Below are 9,865 nucleotides of genomic sequence, written 5' to 3'. Positions count from 1 at the left end.
TCCTTTATATTACAGACACATAACAAACCTATCTTCTGTATCCTTTACAAATGTTAATGAAAACAACTACCTTTCCTCTTCTACAGACAATGCACCTGACCAGCTCATTCTCCTATTTTCAGTAAACAAGGAGTACATAGACCCTCCATTACATTTCCCAAATCAATAAAGTGGGAAACAAAACACAACATGTAGCTACAATTGTATACAAACCTGTATACACACTAATTAAAGTGGTAAACTCTTCTCATCAAGTACATTTTTTTCTATTTTGATCTGCCTCCATAACCAACTCCAGATTCTCCAAATACATCCCAGGGGGTAAGGACATTTTTGGAAAATAACTACTTGTCCGGGGACTAAATCAGTGCCATAGATAAAAAAATAAAAAATAAAATACATTTTTAATCAAAACCGTACTTAAAATCAGAGACGATATTAGGAATGTCTGGGGCTTTTAGGCGACAAACGTGTGATATTTTTAACGTATATTTTCTATAGGGCGACACTTTGAAAGCCCCTTATAGGTCACCAGTTTAGTGTTATAGAGGAGGTCTGCTGCTAGAATTACTGCTCATTCTGGCATGCGCGGTCATATGACATGTATATCGCAATGGACGGTTTCATGCGTAGGCACCCCAGTATGTGCTTTTACGTTTGTAGGTGCGTATATGTGGGGCCTCAATATTTTGTATTTTTTAGGAGGGGATGCTATGTGCTTGGGTGTAACTTGGGTGGAGAGGCTGGCACTGTGTGGAAGCAAAATAAAAAAAAAAAAAAAAAAAAAAACACATCAAACAAAAACCTGTCTGCTCGGCGCCTGGCTCTACATGCCCGATCCGATTCCAGTGCGGACTAAAAAAGGGTCCTGCAATTTTTTGGTACGGATGTGGTGTGATTTGACAAAATGTACGCCTCAAATTGCACCGCACAAAAATCGCATGCAATTTGCACAGGAATGTGGTGCGGGTCCTGTGCAAATCACATAAGATGTGCTGCACCGCATCAGTGTAAACACGGGCTACCAATATACGTAAACCGCAGATAAACGGCCCAAAATATGTGTGTGGAGGGGGGGGGTGCTGGCAGCCCTGCCGCCCGAATGTTTCCACCTGACAGGGCTAAAAGGTAGACAAAAAAAAAAAAAAAAACAACACACAACTTGCTCGGAACTACATGTCGGGCAATAGGAATCCAACGTCCCTTCTTACATTTTGATATTGGGTTCCCTTGAGATTTGGCAGAATAAAATCCCATTTGGTGGTTTCGGCATAGTTCCAGGGCCAATAATCTTTCCAGCCATCTGTAAGGGTACCAATCTGATTGCAACTGTAAGGGTGACATACTTCCCCTGACCGCCACTGTAAGGAGAATTGCAGGGCTTCCCCTAGACTTGAACATTATTCCGAAGGGTTCCTCTAGGTCAGGGGTGCTCAACCTGTGGCCCTATGAGCCATCTGATGCAACCCTCAACATCAAACTAGGTAAGTACACGTCTATTAGTCTGAGGATTTGATGTGCTGTCTCCTCCATTCCTTCCCAGCATTCAGCGGCTGCAAGAGGAAAATATTCATTATCCTCTTCAAAATAAAAATTTTGAAAACTTTTAACCATTTTATTGTGGCCCGCGACAAATCACTTAAAGTGTTACTAAACCCACAACAGTAAAATCAGTCTGCATATGCAGTAAATCATGCTTGTTATACTCACTGTGGAACCTAAAGGGGTTATTCCTCCGCATTGTGTAAAAACAGTTTGATCCGGACTTCTCCGATTCCCCCCCCCTTCTTCCAGTGCCCCCCTCACCTCCTGATGAGACATATGTTGACATGCTCAGTTTGGTGAGTATTGCTAAAGAGGCTTTTTTTTTAGTTTTTGAGAGTGCATGTGATCAGCACAGGGCCAATCAGCACTGTCCAGACAGAGGTCAGGGGTTCTGCATCCTCCTAGAGGAGAAAACTCCTACAAGCTTTAACTAGTGCTCTGCTGGACACTGTGGGGTTTATTTACTAAAGCTGGAGAGTCCAAAACCAGACTCACTTCTGCATAGAAACCAATCAGCTTCCAGGTTTCATTGCCAAAGCTTCATTGAACAAGCTGAGGTTAGAAGCTGATTGGTTTCTATGCAGAAGGGAGTCTGATTTTGGACTCTCCAGCTTTAGTAAATAAACCCCTGATAGTCACAAGACTGCTTGAACTGCTGATAAGAAAAGGCATTTAGTTTATATTTACTAAAATAATAGCACTTCCACGTTCTGTGTCCTGTGGGAGACCAGATATAGTGAATGCAGGGTCCTAGGTTTAGTAACAGTAAGAAGGCCCTCGCTCTTAAAGAAGCTCAAAGATTAAAAAGTTGACAAGTGGTGATGCTGCTAGAAGACCTACCAATATCACAATGCTAGTTCCACAGTGGATGCAAAAAAACAGTGGCCACAGACGCATCAAGCAGTAGCATACTGGAGATTACAAGACACATACTGGATTTCCATATTGTATCACGCTGCTTGTGGTTGCAGCAATGGAATAGAATTTGTAGGTCACCATTCAGTGGTATGCAATCAGCCATGGTGGGCAAATGAACAGGCGTACCCATAAATATCAGACGTCTTAGAAGATGTAATCTACCACAAAGTGCCAGTGTATTATCTGAGATGATTCAGTACCCACGGGAAGTGTGTCCTGAGCTTCCAGCTCTATGAACATCGCCTGTTATTCCATCTGTTGTAGAGTTGGCATAATGAAACTTTTAGTTGAGAACAATTTATAAATAGGCCAACAGCACACTCAGAAGCAGACATTACAATCAGTATCAGCATCCTAACCCAAAAACGTCAGCAAAATCCTATTCCCTCAGACACACCATAACACAAGACCAACAGCAAGGTGCCCAGAGCTCAACCCCCCCACAGGACCATGGGAGGTAGACATTCCGGGTCTTCTGAAAAATCAAGGTATATTGTGCTTTCATAAATACATCGTATACAAATCCTCTTCATGCACACACCACGCAGTGACTTGTAGCCTGCAAAACATAAAAATATTTACTTCCATGGACGCAGCACAGGTATAACAACCCCACTCTGTACCAGGGGAAGACAATTTCTGAAATTCAGAAGCATGTCTGTCCAATCCACGATTTTTTTAGCTTCACTGATAACTGGAGATTCTTAAGCTTTTTTTTTATAATTTTGTTTTTATTGATGTATTTTGCATAAAAAAAGTATAAAACATTGGACTTGAATTGCCCAGCAGGGCTTGGTGCCAGAAAAAAAAACAAAAAAAAAAAAAACGTATAAAAACATTTTTAAAGGAGCATTGATGACCTGACTTCTGACGTTTGTCCAGCCCTGATCTATGTAGTGTTGAATAAATTCCACCTTTCCTCACCCTCCGAAGAGAACCTGTCAGTCATCAGCACTGCAGGGTCAACGTAGCAGGAGATATAGAAGGGAGTATCAGAGGATGCCCTGCTCCACTCTATCACACACATGGCAAATTCCCACTGATTTAATTAAAAAAAAAGAAAAAAAAAAAAGAAGAATGTTATGGGCTGCCCACCGCCTCAACGTGCAGTAGTGCCCAACGCCCCCAACGTGCAGTAGTGCCCAACGCCCCCAACGTGCAGTAGTGCCCAACGCCCCCAACGTGCAGTAGTGCCCACTACTGTACTGTACTAGGGGCTCAAGTACTGAATTGTAGCCGTTGTGCTCATTCAGGTAGACAATTACCTTTGGTTTACATCTGTGCGGGTGGTGTCGCTGCAGGACCCGCACAAATGCTTGCAGCCGCACCACCAACACAGAGGAATGCTGGACCCGCAGGCGGGTGCCATTAATGCTAATGGAATGCCGCCCGCACTGGAAATCGCAAACACACCGGGAACCTTGGTTCCCGTGTGGGCTGCGATTTCCAAAGTAGAGCAGGGACTTCTTCCCCGCATGTCCCGGGTTCACGGGAATCCATTAAAATTACACCCAAAAAGCTTGCTGTGGGTAAACGCAGTACACTCTTTCACAAACATTAGGCGTCTTTTGTCCGGGAGTTAAAAGTTAAATGTCAGTGTGCATGAGGCATTAAAGTCACAGACTTTACAAAGGTCCCTGCACTGCTTTGGTCTGACTTTCATGCGATTTGAGTGCCATAGGCTGCAATGCAAAAACTGTCAAGAGTCGCATCTTCACGTTATCAATGCGACAGTTGTGCAACAGTCAACAGCTAAAGTCGCATCCAAGTTGCAATATAAAGTTGCAGTGGAAATCGCAGGACTTTGGAGTCGCACAAGTGTGAATGGAGCCTTCCTTGTACACTGTCAGCACTATATAAATCTTGCATAACAATAAAACAATTGTCGTACTTGTGAAACCTAAAAAAAAACAAGCAGCCTATACCACCCCACTGAGATACCCCACCTCCCTGACATACCAGACTCCCATCTGAGTCGTACCACCGGTGTCTAGGTCTCATTTATGCTGTTGCCATCTGAAAAGCAAATCCTGGTGAATCGCTTTTCAGAAGAAGACTGGAAGACGACTAGGGGGTGATATCAGCTCCTCACCACCTGTTTTAACCCTGTAGAGCCCTCACCACGACCACAGTGACGGCATCTGGTTGCGGCACGGCTTCATTTACACGAATAGGTCCCATTCTGGCAGTACTGCCCGCCGACCAGGATGGATCACCTTTGCAGCGACGTGTGTGCAACCCACTGCGACTGCCTTTGCAGCTGAAGCCTGGGCTCAAATGCATGTGCGGCGTTTGTGGTGCGCTGACATTACATTTTAATTAAAATTTCACGAAAGAGCACCTAAGCCCAGCATACTTCATCATTGATGCACTTGTATAAGACGTGCATTTTCATAGGGTTCAATGGTAGCACGCCCGGGTTCACACTGATGCAGAATTCACACCGACTTCTGTGCGATTCCCGCACCGCATCATAGTCGCACCCCGTGCACACAAACAATTGCGGGTGTGTATTTTAAATTAACGACACTCCGAAATCGGTTCGCAAAACACGCTGCGATATTTATATATTTCAGGTAATTATATAGCACCATCAATTTACACAGCTCTTTACATATATATTGTACATTCATATCAGTCTAGTCCTCAAGGGGTGTACAATCTAAGGTCCCTAACCCTCAAGGGGCGTACAATCTAAGGTCCCTAACCCTCAAGGGGAGTACAATCTAAGGTCCCTAACCCTCAAGGGGAGTACAATCTAAGGTCCCTAACCCTCAAGGGGTGTACAATCTAAGGTCCCTAACCCTCAAGGGGCGTACAATCTAAGGTCCCTAACCCTCAAGGGGTATACAATCTAAGGTCCCTAACCCTCAAGGAGCGTACAATCTAAGGTCCCTAACCCTCAAGGGGCGTACAATCTAAGGTCCCTAACATCTAAGGTCCCTAACCCTCAAAGGGCGTACAATCTAAGGTCCCTAACTCACATTCATCCATACACATGCTAGGGACAATTTAGACAGAATCCAATTCACCTACCAGCATGTCTTGTAGGAGGAAACCGGAGTACCTGGAGAAAACCCACACAGGCACAGGGAGAACATGCAAACTTCAGGCAGGTAGTGCTGTGGTTGGGATTTGAACCAATGACTATAGTACTGCCAGGCGGAAGTGCTAACCATTTAGCCACTGTGCTGCCCAATATGCAGAAATTGATTGCAAGGGTGTGAACAACCATGCGATCCGATCGCAGTGCGGACTAAAAAAGGGTTGTGCGCGCTTTTTTTGTCAGGATGCAGTGCGATTTGAGCCAAATAAAATAAACAGCTCATACTGGGGTGGCACAGTGGCTTAGTGGTTAGCACGTCTGCCTTGCAGTAAATGGGTCATGGGTTCGATTCCCAACCATGGCGCCTCCTGCATGGAGTTTGCATGTTCTTCCTGTGCTTGTGTGGGTTTCCTCCGGGTACTCCGGTGTATGTATGAATGTGAGTTAGGGACCTTAGATTGTACGTCCCTTGAGGGTTAGGGACCTTAGATTGTACGTCCCTTGAGGGTTAGGGACCTTAGATTGTACGTCCCTTGAGGGTTAGGGACCTTAGATTGTACGCCCCTTGAGGGTTAGGGACCTTAGATTGTACGCCCCTTGAGGGTTAGGGACCTTAGATTGTACGCCCCTTGAGGGTTAGGGACCTTAGATTGTACGCCCCTTGAGGGTTAGGGACCTTAGATTGTACGCCCCTTGAGGGTTAGGGACCTTAGATTGTACGCCCCTTGAGGGTTAGGGACTGATGTAAATGTACAATATATATGTAAAGCGTTGTGTAAAATTGACGGCGCTATATAAGTACCTAAAATAAATAAATACTGCACCACACAGAAATCGCATGTGATTTGCGTAGGAATGCAGTGCAGGTCCCATGCGAATCGTATACGATGTGGTGCACCGCGTCAGTGTGAACCCAGGCTACGAATATACGTAAAACGCACATAAACAGCCCAAAGCGTGAACCTGGACTAAGGGGGGGGGGTAAAACCACAGCCATTTATTTCACCCCCGCCCTACAGGATCCCATTTGTAAACGAGGCTGTAATCGCAATGCCCCCCCATCACTGGCAGTCACACCACAGAATCATCTCCTCCAATAGAAGCCACTGTTTACAAAGGTAAGCCTTAGAGGTCCCTAGGGGGCGGAGACTCTGCAAAAGAAGAGGGAGGGGCAGGTCTTTTGTAGGGGCCCCCAACAGAGGGGCCCAAGGTGGGTTGTTTCTCCAGGGTACATCCCAGTGTTGACCAATAGGACAGGCTGCCTCCACAAAGCGCTGGTATGGGCCACTGCTCCCAAGTGCTGGGGTGGTCTGGGCCGGAGGAGTCCTGAGGCCTCCAGCGGGGTGAGGCCTGCCCGCTCCAGCCTATGGAAGGAACGCACATCGCACGGTGTAAACAAAGGGACCTACCAGTGGCAGCCGCTCCGCTCACAGCTTCTCCGCTTCTTCTCCTCCTTCCCTGGCCGCCTCCAGTCTCCTCATACGAGTGAGCAGGAAGTACCAGCCGCCTTATTAATCCCACTTCCGGTTGACGCTTCCGCCCCTCCCTCCGCGGGCGGACGTAGCCTTGAAAAAAAAAAAAACAAAATCACCCGCAGGCCCCGCCCGCTACGCATCGCGTCGTATAGCGCACGCTGGAGGTCAAGACGCCCGTAGCTCCACCTTCATCTCTCTCACACACACAAAAAAACCCAGCCTGTGCGTCATATGACTCTTGCCGCCCCCGCTTCGCTTCTCACCTCCCACTTGGGCTTTCGTTATAGGTCACGTCACCGAGAACTCCCCCATCCATAGGGGCATAGCGGGGATTCCCGCCCCTTTTTGGTGACGCTTGAGAGCACTGGGGCGTGGCAGAGACGCACGTGAGGCGGGATGTCTGCCAGTTAGTGCCGAGCTGGCGCCATTTTGAGAAATGGCAAATAAACCCAATATGGTCCTTTTCTGAGGTGATGGAGTTGCTGTAGTCGCCCTCTGAGAAGGAGATTATCTTCCCTTCTATGAATGTGAAGCAAAATAGTCCAAAAAAGTTCAACATAAAATACTTTACCATAACATAATAAAACTTTATTGGTCGAACAAGTCTAGTGGTGTGGAGACAAAAGGTGAAGGCGTGCAAAGCCGTAAACAGCTGGGAAAGCCTGCCCCCTACCTGTAGCTGTGGCGTAGTAGACCAGTGTGGAAGCAGTGGTCTCTCTGAAGAGGTCCAATGCAACCTCTGCTCTGCAGAGACACCACTGCTTCCACTGGGGGTCCCAATCTGCGAGTGCTGACAAGGGAACGGATATAGACAGTAGAACAAGGCATGACACCGAACACCTTGTATTTTGAGGCATTTAGATTATATATGGCTGATCTAAAGCGGAACGTAATCGCGATTGAACGTCTCCTCTTTCCCCCCTTTTGTGCTGCCATTTTATAAAAAATGTGTGCTCAGATATTTGGGAGCCTAGGCTGGCTGCACATCTGCTGGCATAGCAGGTTTCCACACATGCGCATATGTGATAGCGGCCAGGGGCGGACTGACAACTCATGGGGCCCCCGGGCAATAGGGGATCAAGGGGCCCCTGTGTCCTTGCCCAAACTCAAAAAAGCCTATGAAAAAAGGTACCAGGGGCATCTCATGGGGCCCCCTACTGACCCCAGGCCCTCGGGCAGTGCCCGAGTTTCCAAATGGTCAGTCCGCCCCTGATGGCGGCACTATAGCCCTCTCACACTGCATTGTGTGTATGCGCAGAAATCAGCCTTGCGTAAAAAGTTGTGGCTTAGTAACAGGCCGCCTCCTGCAATAGATGTGACTTTGCCATCCCAGGAGGTAGTGGGGCCCGGCCTAGGCTGGAAACCAGGAAGTGCTGCTTAGCAGCACTAAAGCAAACACAAATTTACTACATTTTTTTTTACCATTTGTTTAAGAAGGGGGGGGGGAATAAGAAAGATTTAACCACTCACCCTCCAGAGGATTTACCCCCCTTCTTCAACAGGCCATTTTTTGTGATAGGGTGCTGCATTAACTGACAATTGCGCTGTCATCCAACGCTGCACATAAATGAAATGTATGTCTTTCCCCCCCACATATAGAGCTTTCTTTCAGTGGTATTTGATCGACTCTGCGTTTTATATTTTTTTGCGTTATAAACAAAAAAAGACCGAAAAAATATATATTTGACTTTTTGCTATTAAACATGCCCAGTAAAAAAAATAAAAAAATCTAATTTCGGCATAAATTTAGGCCAAAATGTATTCTTCTCCAGGTCTTTGCTAAAAAAAATCCCAATACGTGTGAATTAATTGGTTTACGTGAAAGTTATAACGTTTACAAATGACGGTATAGATACTGGGATTTTTTTTTTAATACTAGTAATGGCGGCGATCAGTGACTTATAGCGGCACTGTGGCGGGCATTCTGACACTGGGGGGGCTGGCTAAATGCCACTGACATCCCCAGTGACACCAATACAGTGATCAGTGCTAACAAAAAGCACTGACACTGTACTAATGGCACTGGGCAGAAAGGGGTTAACATGAGGGGCGATCAAAGGGTTAACTGTGTGTTGTTTTACTAGGGAGACATGCTGCTGTGTGAGAAGTACACAGCAGCATGTCCTTACTGGCAGGAGAGAGACCTGTATTGTTTACACACAGGTCTCTCAGCTGTCAAATGCCAGGTGTCGGTGGGGACCCGTTGATCGACATCTGTAGCCACCAATGGAGCATGTAGCAGAATATATTTTGGCCAAAATGTAAAAAGAAATATGATATTTTAATTTTTTTTATTGGAAATGTTTTGTAACAGAAAGTAAAAAATATAATTTTTTCCCCCAAAAATTTGTCTTTTTTTGTTGATGTAATAAAAGATAAAAAAATAAAAAACCCCAGTGATGATCAAATACCACCAAAAGAAAGCTCTTTTTGTGTGAAAAAAATGTTGTAAATTTCATTTGGGTACAATGTTGCATGACCACACAATAACCAGTTAAAATAATGCAGTGCTGAATAGCAGAAAAAAAAAATGCCCTGCTTATGAATGGGGGTAAAACCTTTCTGGAATGTAGGTGGTTAAGGCTTGTTTTACACCTATGCGTGTGCGTTTGCGGGTGCATGTCGTACGTAGGACAGCCTATTTATTTCAAGAGGCTGTCCTACTCACTAGAAACATGGGAAAAGAAGTCCCCGACCATTTTTAAAAAAAATTGTTCTGTGACACCACGCAGTTTGTTGCGCACTGTGGTTGTCGATGAATGTCGGCAACTCACTGCAACACACTCAACAAAAATGCATATGCACTGATTTGCATTTTCATGTGCATTACGTTGCGTTTTATGTACACTGACATGTGTTTTCATGGAATCCGTTGTGAGGT

General features: G+C 45.7%; 1 protein-coding gene across 1 annotated transcript in view; it reads right to left on the bottom strand.

Annotated features, from left to right (window-relative positions):
- The window catches only part of ETV3 (ETS variant transcription factor 3), a 51,564-nt gene extending 44,508 nt beyond the window's left edge, over positions 1–7,056 (bottom strand). The window contains exon 1 of the mRNA XM_089659317.1: positions 6,919–7,056. The gene's annotated coding sequence lies outside the window, so the exon portion shown is untranslated. The remainder of the gene's footprint in view (positions 1–6,918) is intronic.
- Positions 7,057–9,865: the final 2,809 nt, after the last annotated feature.

The sequence above is a fragment of the Staurois parvus genome, unplaced genomic scaffold, assembly GCF_062004578.1.
Source record: "Staurois parvus isolate SC_StPar_1 unplaced genomic scaffold, SC_StPar_1.0 ptg001146l, whole genome shotgun sequence".
Taxonomy (NCBI): domain Eukaryota; kingdom Metazoa; phylum Chordata; class Amphibia; order Anura; family Ranidae; genus Staurois; species Staurois parvus.
Note: the sequence above shows the minus strand (reverse complement) of the source record. Positions and strands in the feature narration are given on the sequence as shown.